This window comes from Mirounga angustirostris, unplaced genomic scaffold, assembly GCF_029215605.1.
Source record: "Mirounga angustirostris isolate CCGP_5_RB_7025 unplaced genomic scaffold, mMirAng1.0.hap1 SCAF_13, whole genome shotgun sequence".
NCBI classification, from domain to species: Eukaryota; Metazoa; Chordata; class Mammalia; order Carnivora; family Phocidae; genus Mirounga; species Mirounga angustirostris.
Genome location: NW_026991721.1, coordinates 38808883 through 38830142, shown reverse-complemented (window position 1 = coordinate 38830142; position 21260 = coordinate 38808883). Strand labels below are relative to the sequence as shown.

At 40.5% G+C, this 21260-nt stretch overlaps 1 pseudogene; it reads right to left on the bottom strand.

Annotated features, from left to right (window-relative positions):
• Positions 1–2750: 2750 nt before the first annotated feature.
• Positions 2751–3715, bottom strand: LOC129046326 (heterogeneous nuclear ribonucleoprotein A1-like 3; annotated as a pseudogene).
• Positions 3716–21260: the final 17545 nt, after the last annotated feature.

Sequence of the window (21260 nt, the reverse complement as noted above, 5' to 3'; positions counted from 1 at the left end):
TGGCTGGGTAATAGACATTGGGGAGGGTATGTGCTCTGGTGAGCACTGTGAATTGTGTAAGACTGATGAATCACAGACCTGTACCTCTGAAATAAATAATACATTATATGTTTAAAAAAAAAAAGGAAGAAGAAGATAGTAGGAAGGGAAAAATGAAGGGGGGGAGATCGGAGGGGGAGACGAACCATGAGAGACTATGGACTCTGAGAAACAGGGTTTTAGAGGGGAGTGGGGTGGGGGGATGGGTTAGCCTGGTGATGGGTACTAAGGAGGGCATGTATTGAATGGAGCACTGGGTGTTATACGCAAACAATGAATCATGGAACACTACATCAAAAACTAATGATGTAATGTGTGGTGACTAACATAACATAATAAAATTAAATTAAATTAAAAAGTTCCCTTGTCTCAATCCTTCATCTATCTTCAGAGCAAGCAATGTAGCATCTTTGACTATCTCTGACTTGCCTGCCTCCTTCTATCATTTGGAAGGACTTTTGTGATTACTTTGTGCCTACCCAGATAATCCAGGATAATCTTCCCATCTCGAAATACTTAATCACATCTGCAAAGTCCCTTTTGCCATGAAAAATAACATATTCATAGGTTACAAAGATTAAGACATGGACACCTCTGTACCAAAACTAGAAGCTTTGAGTGGTACCCAGATGGGAAATGGTCTCTCTCCTTATGTTTGTACTATCTTCTAGATCTGTGAAAATCTTTTTTTTCTAAGATTTATTTAATTAATTAATTAATTTATTTATTTATTTATTTATTTGAGAGAGAGAGAGCACATGCATGAGCAGGGGGGAGGAGCAGAGGGAGAGGGAGAAGCAGACTCCCTGCTGAACAGGGAGCCCAACATGGGACTCGATCCCAGGCACCCCAAGATCTGTGAAAATCTTTGGCAAGGAGTTTTCTGATCCTGAGATGTGTCTTTTGAGATATTAAAAGTACTGATTCCATGGATAGTAATGAAGAACACCTCATTGCACTCCCTGGATCTTCAGCAGGACATATTTGAGAGGGGACACATCCCAACTTCCTGTTTCTCCTTTGCTAAGCTGCCTTGGTGGTATCTTTGGATTGGCCCTCCTTGATCTTTGCCAGCTCCTCTTCTTCTTCCCTCCAGACACCCAGGGTTCTTCTGAGCAAGGATCTAGGCCCTCTTCTCTCAGTCTATACCCTTTTCCTTCCTCTTTCCTGTTTTTAAGTGTCCTTGGTATGCTAACAATTCCGAAATATATATTCCAAGACCAAACCTTCCTTCTGAAATCCAGACCTTTAAATCCAACAGCTTATTTGATATCTCTACTTCCATAACACACTGGCATCTTAGCATATCCAAAAGAGGACCTGGGAAAGTAACAAGTGTTGGTGAGGACGTGGAGAGATTTGAACTGAAGCAACAGTTCAAATCTCTCCTAACGTGATTAGGCCGTTGTGGAAAACAGTTTGGTGGTTCCTCAAAAAGTTAAACAGAGAATTAACATAAGACCTGGTAATTCCACACCTAGGTATACACCCAAAATAACCAAAAACAGATTCTAAACAAAACATTATACACCAATGTCCACAGCAACACTAACCACAATAGCTGAAAGGTAGAGACAGAGATCCATCCATCCATTCAATGGATAAATGGATAAACAAACTGTGGTATATACATGCAATGAAATACTGTTCAGCCATAAAAAAACAGTAAAGTACTAATACATGCTACAACCTGAATGAGCCTGGAAAACGTTATGCTACCTGAAAGAAGCCAGACACAAAAGATCACACATATCGTACGATTCAATTCATATCCAGAATAGGTAAATCCATAGAAACAGAATGCAGTGTGGTGGCTGCCGAGGGCAGAGAGGGGGAGAAAAGGAGCAACTGTTTAGTGGGTACAGGGTTTTATTTTGGGATGATGGAAATGTTTTTGTAGATAGAGGTAGTGGTTGCACAACATTGTCAATGTACTAAATGCATCGTTCAGTTTAAAATGGTTAATTTTATGTTATGTGAATTTCACCTCAATAAAAAAAGGTAAATGATCTCCCTGCCTGCCTCATGTCTCCTTCCTTCCTGCATATGCTTCTTTTTCATCTCCTTCATCACACAAATGACCAAATTTGGTCTCTTCTACCTTTAATATATACTTGAACTCATCCACTCCTCTCCATCTCCTCTGCCACTGTGCCAGTCCAATCCACCACCATCTTGTCTCTGAAATACTGCAATTATCTCCTCTCTGGTTTTCCTTTTTCTTCCCCCATTCTCATTTTTAAAATATGCCAAAAACTATTGTTGAGTCTACACAATCATTTTTGCCACACCTTACAAATGCAAAAAAAAATCATGTCTCTACACTGACCATAACGATAAAATGGCTCCCCATTATTCAAAGGATGAAGTTTCCTTATTATTTTTTTAAAATATACATTTAAATGATCAGGCTTCTACATTTAGCAATCAACAGCATGGGTGCCAAAAAAAAAAAATCTACATTAAAACCCTTTGTTGGAATGCTTTACACTTTGCACAGAACAGAAACTAAAATAACCTTCTATACAATTAGTCACAAATAGAGTCCTCGAGTTTTTTGCCCAGACACATGTCTAAAACATGTCTTCTTCATAGCAGCTCGGCCCTGCTCCCACTGTGCTTGGCTGAGTTCACAAATCTGTTGTAACCTGTAGCTTCCCTGTCACTTCTCTGACTCTCCTCTCCAGCTAAGCTTTGTTTCCTGGCAGGAATTAAAACCTCCTGTCACTGCCGTAGATACTGCTGCTGCTGGAACCACCACAACCACCTTGGTTTCATGCTTTGGCAAAGTATTGGCCTCCACCACCATGGGGCCCAGAGCTTCCGGCTCTAAAATTTCCTTCTTTCATGAGTCCAAACTTTGAAGTTTGATTGTTGTAGTTGTCAAAAGCATTACAGTTTCTGCCACCTCTAAAGCTGCTTCCATCATTACCAGATCCATTAAAGCTATCTCGACTGCCCTATATCCACCACCACCTCAAATGCCACCAAAGCCACCTCACCCACCGGAGTTTCCTCTACAACCAAAGTTGTCATTGCCACCAAAACCTCCTCCACGACTGCCACCAAAGTTTCCAGAACCACTTCGACCTGTCTGGCTGGATGAAGCACTCGCCATCTCGTGCTTAGCTAGGACTTGCCTTACCTCACAGTTGTGGCCATTCACAGTATGGGGTTTTTGAATGACAGTCTTGTCTCCAGAGTCATGGTCATCAAATGTTACAAAAGCAAAGGCTCTCTTTCTGCCACTGCCTCCATCAGTCATGATCTCGATCACTTCAATTTTCCCATACTGCTCAAAATCATCTCTTAGATGATGGTCTTCAGCATCTTTAATGCCACCAACAAAAATCTTTTTCACAGTTAAGTGGGCACCAGGTCTTTGAGAATCTTAAGACAGCCCTCTTTGGTTCCACAACTCTTCCATCCACCTTGTGTGGCCTTGTATTCGTGGCTGCATCCACCTCCTCCACAGTGGCATACGTGACAAACCCGAAGTCTCTGGAGCATTTGAGGTTTGGATCTCTCATATTCACACAGTCTGCAAGCGTTCCCCATGGCTCAAAATGGCTCCTCAGAGGCACATTTGTTGTTTCAAAGCTCAAACCTCTGACGAAGAGCTTCTGCAGCTTTTCAGGCTCTTTGGGAGACTCTGGTTTAGACATGACAGCAGTGGGAGGGGAGACTTTGACAATGTTTACTCAGTGGTGCCCATGGGCCGAAAGCCATGGGATAAACTTTAAAGTGTTTTTCATCATCTGCAAAGGCCTCCGATCTGGCCCTTATGTACCTCTCTAGCTTGTTACCCTATCACTCTCCCTTCCTTCACTGCATTCCATCCACTGCTGTGTTCTAATCCTTTCTGCAAAGCTCCTTCCCACTTCAGGCCCTTCCCACATGCATACCCTGAAGATCTCCATCCTCACACCCCAACCCCGTCTCTTCACCTGATGAACTTTTCCCATCCTTCATTTAGGTTTTCACTTGAGGATTCCTTCCCTAAAGTAAACTATCCCCCGGTCTAACTTAGGCTCCCCATTTGCCCCTTTCTCACACCCTGCCCTTCTGCTTTAGAGCACTTACACAACAGTTAGTACCCAGTTAGTTGTGTGACTTCATTTACTTATATCTCCCACAAGGCAAAAATTCTTTTTTGTTTTTGTTATTGTTGTTTTTTTTGTTAAATCTCCATTGGCTATCCCAGTGCCTGGCATATAGTAGTCTCTGGATATATTTTTTCAATTCATGACAACTGAATGAAGAACCTATGTTCAGATATGTGTGCATATATGCAGTCTGGCATGTCTGTAGAACTCATTCCCCTTTGTGCAGTACCGCAAGACCGCCTTCCAGAAAGATGATACCAACTTCCATCCCCACTCCCAAGAATAGAAAACGACATCCTCATCCCACCCAACAGGGGATGCTATTCATTTTAATTTTGATAATCTTAGTAGCAAAGACAAATATCTAATTTTAATTAGCGTTTTCTAATTATTAGCAGAGCTGAGCATCTTTTCAGACATTTGTTCACCTGTCAATTTCCTGTCACAGCTCATTCTTTAATGGGCTGTTTTTTTCTTATTGATAAGTAGGAGCTCTCTAGATATTATGGATGGTAACTATTATATGCATTGCCATCACCTAAGCCTTTCATATGTTTTTAACTTCATTTCAGATGTTTTATATCTTATAACAGTTTTGTTTTTATAAAGTCAAATCAATCTTTTATGCTGAAGCTTAAAGCAGCCCCCGGTCACCGTCTTCTCCCTCCTCCCAGTTCTAAGGTGGACAGGGGGAGATTAGTTGTGGGTGTGGGGTATAAGAAGTTAAGAGTGGAAGCAGGGAGACTGGCTGAAAGGCTACTGAAGGGGTCCAGCTGAGATATGATGCGATACGGGTAGAGTGCAGATGAAGAGAATGAAGAACCTACAACCTGAGGATGTGCTTCAGAGGTGGAGTCGATAGGATCAGCTGATGTCAGGGGTGGGAGACTGGTAAGGGACACTGAGTTTCAAGGATAATTTATAGGCTCTTTACTTGGCAATTGGGTAGATTATGGTTGCACTTACTGAGATGCAGATGGGTGGAGGGGGAGCAGGTTTGGTAAGGTGGAGAAAATTAAGACTTGTTTTGGACTTGTTAGGTTTGATATGCCCCCCTTACTATCCAAATGAAAATGTCATGTAGGCATTGAGCAATGAGAGTCCAAAATTCAGAAAGGAGATCACAGGCAGAAATATAAATTTAGAAGTCACTGGTATAATGATCATACATAAAGATAGTACATAAGGGCAACCCCCTGGGGTCCCCTCCCTCCTCGGGAGTTTTGTAGATCACTTTGCTATTGCTCAATAAACTTTGCTTTGCTGTCCACCAAAAAAAAAAAAAAAAAAAAAGATAGTACATAAAATCACAGGGCTAGGTGAAATTTCCTAGGGAGAAAATATATCAAGAGACAAGAAAGAGGCCCAGTACTGGTCCCTGGGGCATGCCAATGTTCAGAGGCTAAGAAGAGGAGGACAAGGAGGCTGAAGGGATGGACACCAGGAAGGGAGAAAACTCAGGTGACTATGGTATCCAGAAGCCAAGAGGAAAAAGTGTTTTAAGAAGGAAAAACCGTCCATTGCCTCTAACGCTACTTCAAGTTGAGGACAGAAATATAACCAGGATTCAGCAACAGGGAAGTCATTGGGATCCCTGACAAGAGCAATTGTCAGTGGTGTGGGACAAAGGGAATCCAGTTTACATGAGCAGAGGTGAGATCAGGCCAGAGTCAACTCTTTCAGGGGAGTTTTGTTGTAGAGGAGCAGAAAAAAAATGTGGTTGCAGCTGGAGGAGGATGTGGGGTAAAGGGGGGATTTTTGGTTGTTGTTAAGATAGGAAATACTAAAGAAAGAATGGTCCAGTAGGGCAGAAGAAATAGGTGATTTAGAAAGTGGGAGAATAATTGTAGGAGCGAAGTCCATCCTACTGATTTCATTAGTCCTAATAGGTCAGTCAGGTGAGTCTCTTGACTTCACAATCATATCCTCTGAAAAGGCACCTGAAAAAAAAAATAATACCACTTTTTGTGATCATTATAAAAGTCAGCATGGTGGTTTGTTTTGGGGGAGGCAGGAGTTACCACTGAGAGGGGACATATAGACGGGATTCTGGTTGACTGGCAAAGTTCTAGTTCTTGAGCTAGGTGATGGATACAGGAGTACTTGCTTTTTAATAATTAAGATGCACACTAATTATTTCATGCAATTTTCTGTTTCTGTGTTTTGACAAGAAAAAGATTAATGAAAAATAATAAACTGTGTAAAAATAATAGCATTTTTTATCCTTTCTTTTTAATATTTATACCTTATATCTGTTTTTCATCCTACTGTGTTAGGTAGGGCTGTCAGAACAATGTTTAATAATAATATCCTCTTTTGTTCCAGGCTTTAATGGCAATGTTTCTAATGTTTTAATTAAGAATCACATTTGCTATAGGTATCATGTTAAGTTTTCTTTTATTTCAGACTATAAAGGGGTCTTTCTCAAACAGATGTTAAATTTTATCAAATGAATTATTGGCACTTACTGAAATAATCACATAGCTCTTTATATTTTTTTAAATTTTATTTTATTATGTTATGTTAATCACCATACATCATTTGTTTTTGATGTAGTGTTCCATGACTCATTGTTTGGGTGTAACACCCAGTGCTCCATTCAATACGTGCCCTCTTTAATACCCATCACCAGGCTAACCCCTCCCCCCACCCCCCTACCCTCTAGAACCCTCAGTTTGTTTCTCAGAGTCCATAGTCTATCATGGTTCGTCTCCCCCTCTGATAACCCCTTCATTTTTCCCTTCTTACTATCTTTTTTTTTTTTAAACATATAATGTATTGTTTGTTTTAGAGGTACAGGTCTGTGATTCGTCAGTCTTACACAATTCACAGCGCTCACCATAGCACATACCCTCCCCAGTGTCTATCACCCAGTCACCCCATCCCTCCCACTCCACCCCCCACTCCAGCAACCCTCAGTTTGTTTCCTGAGATTAAGAATTCCTCATATCAATGAGATCATATGGTACTTGTCTTTCTCTGACTTATTTCACTTAGCATAATACCCTCTAGTTCCATCCACGTCGTTGCAAATGGCAAGATTTCGTGGTTTTTTTGATAGCTGCATAATATTCTATTTTATATATATACCACATCGTCTTTATCCATTCATCTGTTGATGGACATCTTGGCTCTTTCCATAGTTTGGCTATTATGGACATTGCTGCTATAAACATTGGGGTCCACGTGCCCCTTTGGATCACTACATTTGTATCTTTGGGGTAAATACCCAGTAGTGCAATTGCTGGGTTGTAGCTCTTCTTTTTTAAACCTATTAAAAGATTTCTTGCTTTTTTTTTTTTAAGTAGGCTCCATGTGGGGCTTGAACTCTTGACCCTAAGATCAAGACCTGAGCTGAGATCAAGAGTCAGACACTTAACCAACTGAGCCACCCAGGCGCCCTCTATTAAAAGATTTCTTAACATTAAACATTTGTAAGATAAGTGTTTACATTTGTAAGATAAACTCACTTTGGTCATGATGGGGGTTTTTTTAATGCATATTTTTATATATCTTTTAATATGGTGCTAAATTTTATTTGCTGGCATTTTGTCTAGAATTTTTGCATCCATATTAATAGAAAAACTGGCCTGTAGTTTTCTTTTTGTACGACTGTGCTTATCAGGTTTTGTTAACAGAGTTTTGTTATCTCTGTAGAATTAATTCAGAAATTTCCCACCATTTTCTGTTGCCTTGAGATAGAAACAAGGGTAGTTCTTTTACTACCTTTTCAATGTGAATATTTTTTTAAAGAATTTATTTATTTGTCAGAGAGAGAGCACAAGCAGGGGGAGAGACAGGCAGAGGGAGAAGCAGGCTCCTTGCCGAAGAGGGACCCCGATGTGGGACTTGATCCCAGGACCCTGGGATCATGCCCTGAGCCGAAGGCAGATTCTCAACCGAGCCACCCAGGCACTCTCCAATGTGAATACTATTAGCCTTTTAAGGTTTTCCGCTTCCTTCTGAGTTAATTTTAGTATACTGGATATTTTCCTAGACAATTATCCATTATTTAAAGGTTTCCATGTGGTTATGTTCTTTTAGTTTCTCCCTTAGTGTTTTTTTTTTTTTTCTTTATTACACTAGAGCACTAGAGTCAGAGAAGGTGCCCTGTCTGATTTCTACTTAGGGAAATTTATGAGGATGTTCTTTGTGGCTCATTACATTATCTAAAGTTACGGATATTCCATTACATTTGAAAAGAATGTGAATTCTTCATTTGGGGGTATGTAATAATCAGGGTAATCAATCCGGCAGTAGCAAGTTATTCCTTTCTTATATTGAGACAGTAAAGGTTTATTTCTCCCTCACTCTAAGTCCAACACCCACTGGGAGACTCTGCAGGGCAGCTTCCCTCCATGTGCTTCTCTGGGTGGGCGGTTAGTCAGCGATTCAGATAGCTTCCATCTTGTGCCTCCACCATCTCAATCAATGGCTGTCACCAGAGAGGAAAGAGAGTTGTGCCAGCTCTTAAATGCTTTGGCTCAGAAATGACACTTGTCATTTCTGCTCTCCTTTCATTGGCTACAACTAATCACAATGCCCCTCCTTACTGCAAGACAGCTGCCAAGTCTAGTCTTCCTAGAAGCCCAGGAAAAAGATGGGAACCAAATAGGAAGAGCCCAGATATTTTTTACTATAAGGTACAAAGGTCTATACATGTGTGCATTTAGAGCACAAGAGTTAAGAGTCCAAATGCAGTTCTGCCATTTACTTAGCTGGGTGACCTCAGAGAAGTTACTTAACTCTTTCATGCCTTTGTTTCTCTATCTGTAAAATGCAGATATAATAGCATGCCTGTCTCAAAGGACTGGAACCCTCCGACAAGCCTGCTAGTGTATCAGCTGCATCACTTATAAGATAGCCCAAGGGTCCCTTTAAATATTTTTGCTTTGAATTCTACTTAGTTTTTCTATTCTTGCCCTCTATTTTATCACTTACCTAGTTTTCCTTTATCCATTTCTTTATTGTGTGTTGTCACGTTTGTCTCCTTTAAACAACATAAAACGATTTTGTCTCAACAGAAAAATCTTTACCTTTTAATAATGGGATTTAACACATTCGTATCATGGGTATATTTAGTCTTAAAACGCATAGTTTATTTTCCTTTCACAACCAGACTTTTGCTGGATTGACCAAATTTTCTTTGCGCCCACCCCCCTTTTGTAATCCAGAGATTTAGAAATTCCACATATTTTTCCTTTTTCAATAGTGATTATCCTTGCATGCTTAATAAACACACTTCAATGTATATAATCCTGTCAACACCAAGATTAATCAGAATCTATAACCTCTCTCCTTAACAAGACAAGGAATTTAGAATGCTCTTGCTTCTCTTTTCCCCTGCCTGCTCTATCTCAAACTTCCTAACGCCTCACTCATTCATTCAACAAATCTTTACTGAGCTTCAAATATGTGCTGAAATCACCTGGAATTTTATTTGCAAATTGTTAGTAATGTTTAACGATTGCATCAAATGCCACATTATCAGTGATTATTTGATCTCAACTATTTTCCTTGTTTCTTGGTTCATTGCTTGTAGAGGACATTACTGTTTCTGACATTCTGGATCTATTGTTCCTCTTCCTCTGTTAACAGAACCTGTTTCCTCTGGGGACTCCCTCTTGACTCCCACTCTCAGTCCACTTGCTTTGGGTGAACCTGATTCTACCCTGCCCACCCACTATTAGGATAGTCACATGACTTTACACTGCTCTGTCAGAGGATTGCTAGCCTTTAGCCAGATTAATTGGGGAGGGGGGTTTGCCAACCATGGTCACACGCTCCAATTTGGACCAGTGAGAATCAGGCCCAAGAACTTGTTTACAATTAGGAGAGAGATTTTTTATCTTTAATCTTGAAGGATGATAGCTAATGAAAGTCACCCAGTGGAGAAGACTTATTGAGAGTGATACCAACATGGAGAAGAGCACTACTGAAAGAGAAAGAGAACGCAGGACCTAATGACATTGTTTGAATATCTGGAACCAGCCACACCTGAAGCTTGATCCCCTTTTCACCAAACAAAAGGGTTCTGACCCATAAGTTACTGTTTCTTCTCTCCCATGAATTATTTTTTTTATTTTCTTGAAGCGAATCCTTGTAAAACAATTTTCAGAAAGATTGCATACCTTCAGAATACTCATATGACCAAAAGTGTTCTAATTCTGGAAAATTGCTTTGTCCTTTCATGTGTCTCCTTGGGAAAATAACAAGTAAAATTAATACAGCATTTTGGGGTACCTGGGTGGCTCAGTCGTTAAGGGTATGCCTTCGGCTCAGGTCATGATCCCAGGGTCCTGGGATCGAGCCCCGCATCGGGCTCCCTGCTCGGCGGGAAGCCTGCTTCTCCCTCTCCCACTCCCCCTGCTTGTGTTCCTGCTCTTGCTATCTCTCTCTCTGTCAAATAAATAAAATAAAATAAATTAAAATAAAAAACTAATACAGTATTTTGTATGATGGCAGTTCAATGTTCATGTAATATAGGACAAGAAGCATTTTTAGGTAAGAAAATAGGTTTTATATCAAATTTCAATTCAAATTCCAACTCTTCCACTTACTGTGTGATCAAACAAATTTCTTAACCTCTCTGAACCTTTCTTCATCCAGAAAACAGAGATGTTATTATCTCCCTCGTGAGACTGTTGTGTTCAGGTTATGTAAGTAGCTGGAATGGCAAATCAGAGATGCACTGTGCTAGCCTCAAAATCCTTGGTCGACTGGATAAATGTCTCTCGGTAAACAGTAGGCTTTAAAGCAAAGAAAGGCTGTGGTCAATCTGAGATTTGGGCAAATTAATTAGCAAATGAAGGATAAATGGTGGTGGAGAGGCAAGTGCTTGTCAAGTTGAGCAATCCTAATAATCCTGGAGAAAAGTAATGACACCTAAAGGAAGGATTGCAGGAAAGACGATGTCCAGGGCGGTGGTGGGTGACACAGAATGTAACCCATAAGACAGGGAGTAGAGAATATATAAAACCTGCCAACTAGGTTTTATTGGAGATTTGGGTAGGGAGATTTTAAAGGATGGTCCTAAATTTTAAATTAAGCATCTCAATGGACAGAAATCTATTAATTAAGAGGTGAAAATAAGAGCAAAAGATTTTTAAGAGGAGGATGAATTCAGTATGAAGATGCTGATTGTGATTCTGAGTTGTTCGTGGATTATCTGGGAAGGCGTTTGGCAAGTGGTTGAGATTAGCCTGTAGCATCATTTTATTTCCATCCCCCAAATATTTTCACCCCTAGAACTACGCTATATGCATGCAGTTCAGGAGAGAGGGTAAAGTTGAAATGTATAGTTTTAATGTGCTAACGCACACTTTTGTTTAAAATGATGTTTCTGGACATAATAGTTGACCCACATGTGGGCAACTCCTGTTCCCCCCTCCTCCTATTTTAAGGTAGTGCACATGAAAATTGATGTAAAATGTTTAATCCTATATACATTTTAATTTTTATTATTATTATGAAGAACTAAAAATTGTAACTTAGCCAGGTGCTTTTGTTTCATACATATGATTATGTATGTAAATTCCCTAGATTTGGTCCTAGCATATAAGAAGCACTCAGTAATCCAAGTTTCCTTCCTCTTCCCTTTCCTGGTTGCTCTTCAATAAAGAAGAATATCACCACAGACAAGAACATTTATTTTAGTATATGTTTTAACCCCAAATCCTTATACAAATACCTCACCAAAGTTTGAAAAGTCACACTAGTATTCATGATCTGCACAATTATCTTTTAAAAGTTGCAGTCCCAAGATGTTACACTTCTAAGATGGGAAAAGATATGTTGAATTTTTAGTGTTGAGTTGTTGAGTAATACATTAAATGTGGGTGTATACTGTATGGAATATATGGAGAACTTTTTTTTGTGCAGTAAGACTAAAGTGCATACAGTATGCACCCCTCAGGGAAAATCATTCTCTGCAAAGTTATTCTGAGGCACATCTATAGGGATTTTATTTTAATACCATATTATACACAAATTGAGGGTCTAAAATGCATACTTTCTAATTGCCTTGTGATTGGAGACTTAGGTAAAAGGAAGAATTGTTTTGAGTATCGCAATGTGGTTTATATGTATGATTAAAAATCCTTTCAGAGGAAAAAAGAATGTCTTTCCAGATAAAAAATATTAGGCCCAAAGTAAAAATTGTGCTTATTATTCTTCAGTGTGTGTGTGTGCATGTGGCAAACTGCCTTTTATTTTTCCTTAAAAATTCTTAAATTTATACAGTGTTTTCCATTTCACAAAGTATTTTTATTGTTTATTTAGGTCCTTAAAGTAACAGACACAGAACAGTTCAGTGATTTGTCCAGAGTTACAGAGCTTGTAAATGGCATAAAAGAACCTGAAACTAGCTGTTTGGTCAGTGCTATGCTGTCTTACTCATCATGCTACCACTTCTAAGATGAGATTTGGTTTGAACTCCCATGAATGAGTATGTGTTTGGTTTAGATTCTGCCATTTGATTAAAGGGGATCTATGAAACAAACTGCAACCATCCTCCAGAAACCACAATCACAGCGGGAATGCTCCCTGAGCTTACTCTTGTCTATGGATTATAATTAGTTGTTTCCTTGTTTCTCTCCTTTACCATAAACTTCTTCAGAGCAAGGACTGTGCTTTTCATCCCTATAGCCCAGGATCCAACACAGTGCCTGTTACAGAGAAGGTGCTTAATAAATAATTATTTAATATATGTTTATTGAGAAAGAATGAATATAAAAATAAGCAAGCCTATGTGAGAGAAGTGAAAAATGTGATGATAAAACAAAATGCTCTCTAATCCTTAATCAGAAAGGTCAAAGCCCCATATATGTATCTGAGTATGAATCAGAGGTATTTCTACAAGACCTCAGATGTTACAGGCCATATGGGATTCTACGCATATTCAAATGGAAAGTAATCTGATGAGGCAAAGGGATGAAGGAGAGAGATCAGGCCAGGATATAATCTCTTGAGTCCTCAATATCCAAATCTACTAAATCTTCCTCTTAAAAGCACCTAATCTTCACAACATGACACCTTCAGTGAGCACTCATCTCTGACAACACCCGAATGGCTTTATGGGAAGAGCTGTGTACAAGTCTGTTTACACGCAGCTTTATGCAAGGTTCATTCCAAATCCACTTCAATTCTCAATTACGCTTTTAAAAATTACAATTGGAAACCCTATTTTTTATTTGAACAACTTTGCTTCACCATTATTACTCCAAGAAATGTTGGCTTACGGTCAAACACATTGAGCGAAATGGCCCAGTTGATATTGGTCACAACAAAGCCTTCTATTTGCTATGTATTATAGCTTACCTAAAGTCACACAGAGTGACAGAGGGGGACCAGAGTCCAAGGCCTCACTTATCCCAGGTAATTTTCACCTCAATGTACCACAAAATTGCAAACAATGGACTATGGAACACAAAGGATTTTTTCGTTTCTTCAGGTTTTTGGCCTTCTTTGACTTTGGGTTCTAAGTCATAGGAAGCTTCCTTGTCTGTTATTAAGAGATAATTATGAAGCACCCAATACCATCTGGAAGAGCCACGGCATTCTAAGTCCAGAAGGCATGACCTTCATAAGAGACAGTGTGAATGCTGCCCCCCGGAGTTGTGCAAGACAGCATTCCTGCTCACCTTAATAATAAAAAGCAAACTGTGAGAAAATGCCATTAACTATGGAAATACAGAGCATTCCTAATCATTAGGAAGTGCAGGTTGTTCAGATTTTCAAGGAGGAAGGAGACTATCTTACAGCATTTGAAAACAACTGAACTGTGCATGGACAAATGGGCTCTGCTGCTCAGGTGCACTTGGGTTTCCCCAATGTCTGCTGTCTTAATGTTTGCTTTGTACTGTTCAAAGAGGCATTATCACCCATCTCATTCAGTGTAACTAGTCATTTCTCCTACAGGTCAAACAGGATTTGTTGGGGCTGCAGAAAGGAGAGCCAGTACTATTTGTCTAATTAATGATCTCTGAAACTTTTATGAAAGGGCATCACTGAGTCTACACCAGGGAAAATGAGCAAATTTGATTAACCTCTTCCTCCTTTGTATTTCTAACTGAGCCCACGGTAGTGTGGCCAAGCTTTTACAATGGTCAGGAAGATTCTCAAAGAATCTACATGTGACCATCTGGAAGGGTGAAGAAAATAAACACCATATGGCGAAAAAAGGAATGCCACGCCTGGAGCTCCAAGTGGACACAAAAAGAGAGACCACCCCTTCAGCTTCGGGGAAATCCTACCTGCATGGCTGTAATACCCCAGGACCCCACACTGGAAGGGGTTGGTTGGAGTCACCTTTTCTTAGGTGTCAGATAGTGGAAGACGTTACAGGCTCCATTGTGACAGAAATTAATTTTAAAAAGCCTCAGTCTTTCCTTACAAAGAGAAGCTGCCATGCCCTTAATGTATGTGCCTCTAGTCATCACTGAGGACTCTGGCTTATGTATCATGTAAATTCTTCCTTGGAAAGTAACAAAGCCACTGATAATCAGATGTGTAAGTAACCTGGATATGACCTGCTAGGTAGGCATTTGATACACCTAAGGGTCCAAGACGACTCACAACAAAACATGGCCAGGAAAAGGAAACCTCAAAGAACCTAGGAGTAGCCTTTGTACTTTATAGATGATATAGGCAATCAGCTCACACTACCACTTAGCAAGTTTAGAACCACTTCAAAACGCTCCTGTACAATGAGCTGCTCCACTCTTTCCTCTTCAGGCTTTGTGCATGCACATCCCACTGACAGTCAGGGACACACACTCCCGGATGTTCACGTGGCCAAAGGCAAAGGAGTGGAAATTCCACATGTGGCCATTTTGTTTGCCAACTGGCCCACATGTACAGCAGAAATGGTTATTGTTTGTCTCTGTAATAAAATCACTGAATAAATTTTGTAGAGCTTTAAATCAGCCTCATAAGCGTCACCAGGCAATTCCCCCAGGAAAGACAGGGAGGATGGTGAGGTATAGAACTCCAGGGACACAGAAAAGAACCAGTGTGTCTCTTGCAAAGGACTGGTGCTAGAAATGCTATAAACCTTGTGCTAACCACGAAATCCAATCATAATGCAAAACCTCAAAACCCATGGAACCCTTACATTGGTAGCAATCAATTCTACGCCAAAACGGAGTTCCTTCTGAAAGCACTGCAAAAATCCACTGCCAAGGTCATGGACCAAAAAAACAAGAGGGACGAGCCCACAAAAAGTGGCATGTGTTGCTTATAATAGTTTAGCTTTCATGTGTCAATAACCATAAGAGGACTGGTAATCTGCACCTTTCAGCCAAGTTATACCTCTGAAAAGCTCATGCTGGCTAAGTAACCTGCTGACTGGACAAAGAACGCCTCAAGGATACAGAAGGTCGAATCCAGGTTTTGTAGCATCTGAAGCTTGTTCAATTGGGAAGACTTGTTCAAGAAAATGAATACAAAATCTCACGGTTGAAATTATTAGGCACCTCCCAGGGGCTTTGGAAGGGGCTTGAGCAAGTTAGAAGCCCTTAATGTAGTAGTTCTCAAACTCTGTTGTACATCAGAGCCACGTGGGGAGCTTTAAAAATCCTGATGCCCAGTTTGCACCCCCTACCAATTAACTCAGAATATCAGGGGTAGGGGGAGAGCCAGGTATCAGCATTTTAAAAAGATCTTTAGGTGATTCCTATGTGCACCAAACTTTGGGAACCACTACTTAAAGGTTAAGCTTTATTAGCTGCAGGTAACTCTGTCTCTGGATGGGGAATACAGTTTTCATTCATTTAGGCAAGTAACATTTGTTGAACAATTGCCATATTCCAGCCCTTGGCACTATGTCTGACATGTATCTGGGAACCAGTGTTGATGCTTGTTGACTATATGAACAAACACTAGTTAGGCTGTTTTACACTGGAGATTGGTTGTAAACTAGATTTGGAATTCTCCCAATTTCTTTTCCGTTAGATCTGCCAGCTTTCAAAGGAACACTCTGGGTTTACTCCAAGATGAAGATCCTTCATGACATATATAGTAGGTAGTCCCCATTGATTCTGGATACAAAGTCAGTCAGCAAACCTCCAGCCTCCTAAAATGTAATGGAAAAATATTTTTCATCTATCGTCACTGCCCCCCTTTGTTTTCTTGGAAATAAATCTACATAGAGGAATATAGAATATATCTGGCTGTAGAAATACCAAAAGAAGTCTGTAAAGATTCTCATTTACCTATTAAACCTTTGGTAACTCCATCTCCTCTCTTTCCACATGTTATAGGGTCTCAAAATTCAACTCATACTGTTACTCAGATGTGAAAAGGTACAGCTTCATTTTGCTCATAACAAATCTGGCATTTCTCTGGAGCCCTCATCTGTTAGTAGCAGGAAAATTAATAAACCAAAGATCCAATTCAGTTTAAATTTACTCTGGTTCAACAACTGAAAGTGATAGACCCTTCAAGAATTTCCAGTCTTAAAAAAAAAAAAGAAAAAGGTTTACTGTCTTAAAGAGCTTCCTCCTAAGATGGCGTCCAGAGGGGTGTAACCATGAGACTTCATGGTAGATGTGAAAAGGATTGTGTTCTTTCCAACTCTGACCTCTCAGCTTCCAGAGTGCTGGCTGCTTCATCATTGTTTGAGGCTGTGTCCTACAGCTAAAGCAGCTTCAGGATTTTGTCTCTCTTGGCTTGGGTCAGGTTCCACAATGCTCCCTAGGTGATGGGGCTTCATCTCAGCTCAGTACCACCAAACCCTGGAGTCCCTTATATACACATCATTCCTCCAGCCTCCTGGACCAGCCCCCGCCCCACTCACCCCCCCTGCTGTGGCACCATCATGCCTTGGTATGGCAGGCCTGTTGGCATGTCTGCTAGCTCTCAATTCAGCAGATACTACATGGGGAATTCAGAGAGCTTGGGAAAGCTAAAACTCAGAGCCTCCCTCTGAAGATGGGATGTGGCCAATCCCTAGGCTGGAATGGGAGCAGCCTGAGAGGTGATATCTTGTAAGGTCCCAAAGAGAAGTGGGCAAACACTTATCTTCTGTCCTTAATTGTCACTGAAGGTGGCCAGTGATGGAAGGGTGCTTGCTGTTGGGCCTGCATACAAACTGCAGGGAGATATCCACCCAAAAAAGGACCGATCTATCTTTTATAATCACGTAAGAGTCAAAAGAGCCCTAAATCTCCTACTGGCAGATAACTTGCAGGAGTGAAAGTGTAACAGCACCCCATTTTTTTTTTTTAAGATTTTATTTATTTGTCAGAGAGAGACAGCTCGAGAGAGAACACAAGCAGGGGGAGCGGGAGAGGGAGAAGCAAGCCTCTGGCAGAGCAGGGAGCCCAATTCGGGGCTCGATCCCAGGACCCTGGGAGCATGACCTGAGCCGAAGGCAGACGCTTAACAACTGAGCCACCCAGGCGCCCCCACCCCAGTCAGTCTTAAGGCTTAACTTGCTTCAAGCTTATGCACTCCTTGCTTGCTAACGTTAAGTCTCTTGATCTGTAGCAGAATTAACCTACTTTCCTTTAGATGTGTAGACAATTGGCCTTGAGGAGTGAAGGACCAAACTGTCCCAGAAGATAAAGCCTGACTACATCCAAAAACAGCTGCTGCTGATGCCAGCAAGTCTGCTCAGGGTCACGTTGACATACAACTAACCACCTGGGCACCTGATTCTCCGGCACGTAGCCCCCTTCCCTTTGCCCATGCCTTCCCCTTTAAAATCCTCGGCCGTCCCCTCAATGGGGAAGATGGTCTTTGAGACCCTCATCCACCATCTTCCCAAGTTGCTGGCTTCCTGAATAAAGCAACCTTTCCCTTCCCACCATCACTTGTCTCTCGAGTATATGATTTTCAAGTGGCGAAATTCAGCTGAACCCGAATTTGGAACTGGTTCTCTGGTAACAAAAGTACATCACTTCAAGGGAAGTGACATGGTCCTTGACTTTCAGAAACTGATGGAATGAACACCTATTAACTAGCTCCCATTTTCTTCCTATTCTGAATTGTCACCTTCTTAGTCCTATGAACCAAACAGTGCTTAACACATGTCAAGTTCAACAAATCACAATATACTGTGGCATGAATGAATAAATTAGAAGTGTTCATCTACAATTCCGTTTCTCTTACTGGTTCAATAAACTTCAAAAAAAACACTTATTGATCACCTGTTGGAAGTTCATCTCTGATTAAAGATATGACAGGAGCGTTTTATTAATATCCCAATGCTCCCATGGAGAACCAAATCCTCTGCCCATTGAAATCCTCTGAGGCTCAACAGCAACATTACAGAAATCAGCACTGGCCAAAGGGGCAAGAGAACTTGTCAGAGTGATAGTGGGGGCTAAAAAAGAATTGAACTCAAATTTCAGAGCCAGAAAAGAGTAGATTTTAGCCAAAGAAAATATTTCTCAAACTCCAGGATGTGACAAATAAGCTTATGGTACCTTCTCTGTAGTAGAAGTAGAGCAATCCAATTTGTCTGATGACAGTCACATGAGCTACAAAATCCCTTTTCTGTTTCTTCTGCACTTACTTCCAGCAGCAGGTACTCACAGCTTCACAAGATGACTCTCCATGTATACACTGGGTCCACTACCAAATGTTTCTCTTCTGTTTGGAATTCTATACACAGAGCTGTGCCCCAATTCCCATGCCTACCTCCTTCCCACTGTCCAACTGCTTTCTTCTGGATCTTTACATCAAGAACTGCAAAAGAGAATAAACCTCTTGGCTTCCACTGACAACACACCTTTGAATCCCTTTCTCATCCCTTCTCCAGATGAGAGGCTTTGGAGGGAGACAAGAGAGGAACATTATTTTTTTCTTTTCCAATTAATTTCCATTTCTTTCAAGTCTGAGTAAACTCTGGGCACAGAGCAACCAGGATGATATGATTATGGAAACTATTAATCTCTCCATCAAAGGAGAGCCAACTCATGGTTACGGAGCAATTGGCACGTTCCTCCAAAGCGCTTCTGCAGCATGATCCTCCTGGTTTCCTTTGGGGCCACAAGAGTTCAGGGTACAACTTCCTAAAGCATAAAATAATCTTTGAGTGCTTCATGAATTGTTGTGAAAAATTGTGTGTTTTCACCCAAGTGCTCTAGAGAGATAGCAAACTCACATTAAAACATGTCTAAACAGAATCAAAGAAAAAAAAAATCTTCTAAGATTTTCAGATTACTGAAGGTTCATCTGAAAATGTGAAATCTGGCTCTTTGAAGACCATTCAGATATCACTTGCTGTGGGCAACAAGCAAAGGGTGCATCTGGAGCAAGAAGTCTCCAAATCACTTTAAATATTGACTACTAAAATCATAAAAACTGTAATTACTTCTAGAACTGATTAGGACAAACAGGACATTATCTGGTTCATCCAAACCTAAAACAAACATTAAAAAAAATTTAGGGAATTCAATTTAGGGACTTTGTTCCACGGTCCACAACATCAGCAGATTTTTTTTCGCCCAATGGTGACAGAGTATAGATTTCTCCATGAGGGGGAGTTAAAGGATTTCTTTCCTCCAGAAGTACTTGCTGATTGGCCAAGTGAATGCTTGCTCCTGGGTACAGGAAAGAAAAGTCCAATGCCAGTGGCACTTTGAGGAAAGCACATTTATGGATTTACAAATACCACCAGCCTTCCAAATACAGTCCCAAAAGAAGAGTGAATTTACAGAGATGCCAAATTCCTCAAATGGTATGGGGTCAACAGACACCACTCAAAACAAAACTATATGATCCTACGTTGACTCAGTGACTTATAATAAAGCCATATACATGCATTTTCTTGAATTATAGACTGTAATAAATATACATTCCCCCATTCACCCACCACGATTTTAATGTACACTCCTTCCTGGAAGCAAGCCCATACTTCAGGAAGTCAAACTCCTCCAGAGAGTAAGAGTCTCTTCAGGGGCGCCTGGGTGGCTCAGTCGTTAAGTGTCTGCCTTCGGCTCAGGTCATGATCCCAGGGTCCTGGGATCAAGCCCTGCATCGGGCTCCCTGCTCGGCGGGAAGCCCGCTTCTCCCTCTGCCACTCCCTCTGCTTGTGTTCCCTCTAAGTAAAATCTTTAAAAAAAAGTCTCTTCATCCTCCCTTCCCACTGTCCCATTGTTGTAATCTGCATGTACAATAGGCCTGACTGAGCAGGAAACTCAGTTTTATGAAGGGACTATTCCCGAAACGTTTCAATTTCTCATGTAATCACATAAACCCTGAACGGTAAGAGGGAAAGCCCATAAAAGTCATTATAAACAGATTCCATGATGTCAAAGGAAAACCAGCTGGTGAAAGAGTTTAATAAGCAGCCCTTTTTTTATTACAATAGGCTTGACGTCATTATTTATTATTTCCAGCACTACAACACAAAGCCATGTGCTACACTGTAGGCCAGGATGAAAAGGATATGTGGACTTTCCTGAGTATTTTAATATCCTCTTATTGACAATAGATAGAAGATCTGAACAAGGACCAGGAACAGGAAATGATTTTAGTGATTTCATTACAGTAATAGGGAAAAGCATTTCCAATGGGCAGGGTTTGGCAGATGGTCTGAGTAAGGCTTCAACTCCTAAACAGCCTGCATGTCAACAAGCCCAGTATTGATATAAGCCCAATATATAATTAATGAGGTGTCCTAGTGAGCAGAAAAGTTTTTATAAATATATGCTGTAGCCTTAGCAGTAGAACACAGGAAGCTGGTATTTCCAAGGTAAATTTAAAACCATTTCATAAGGAAAGGTATTCAGAGGCAGCAAAAGGTATACAGTAGGCTGTAGCTAAAGAGCTCTTGATGTTCTAGTACAAATTATATCTGCAGTGAAGTATCAAGTCTGGTACACCTTCACTTAATTTTCTCTAGTGAAAAATAAATGGAGTTGTAGAATTTTCAGATTCCTGATTTTCATATCTCATTCATAAAACCCTAAAAAGCTTTATAATGTATATTTTGAAATCATGAAGAGTGGTGCTTCCAGCTTTGCTCCTTTTGCTCAAAATTGCTTTGGCTATTTGGAGTCTTTTATGGTTTCACCTGAATTTTAGGATTTTTTTTCTTCTATTTCTGTGGGGGGAAAAAAAAAATGTCCACTAGGATTTTAATAGGGATTGCATTGAATCTATAGA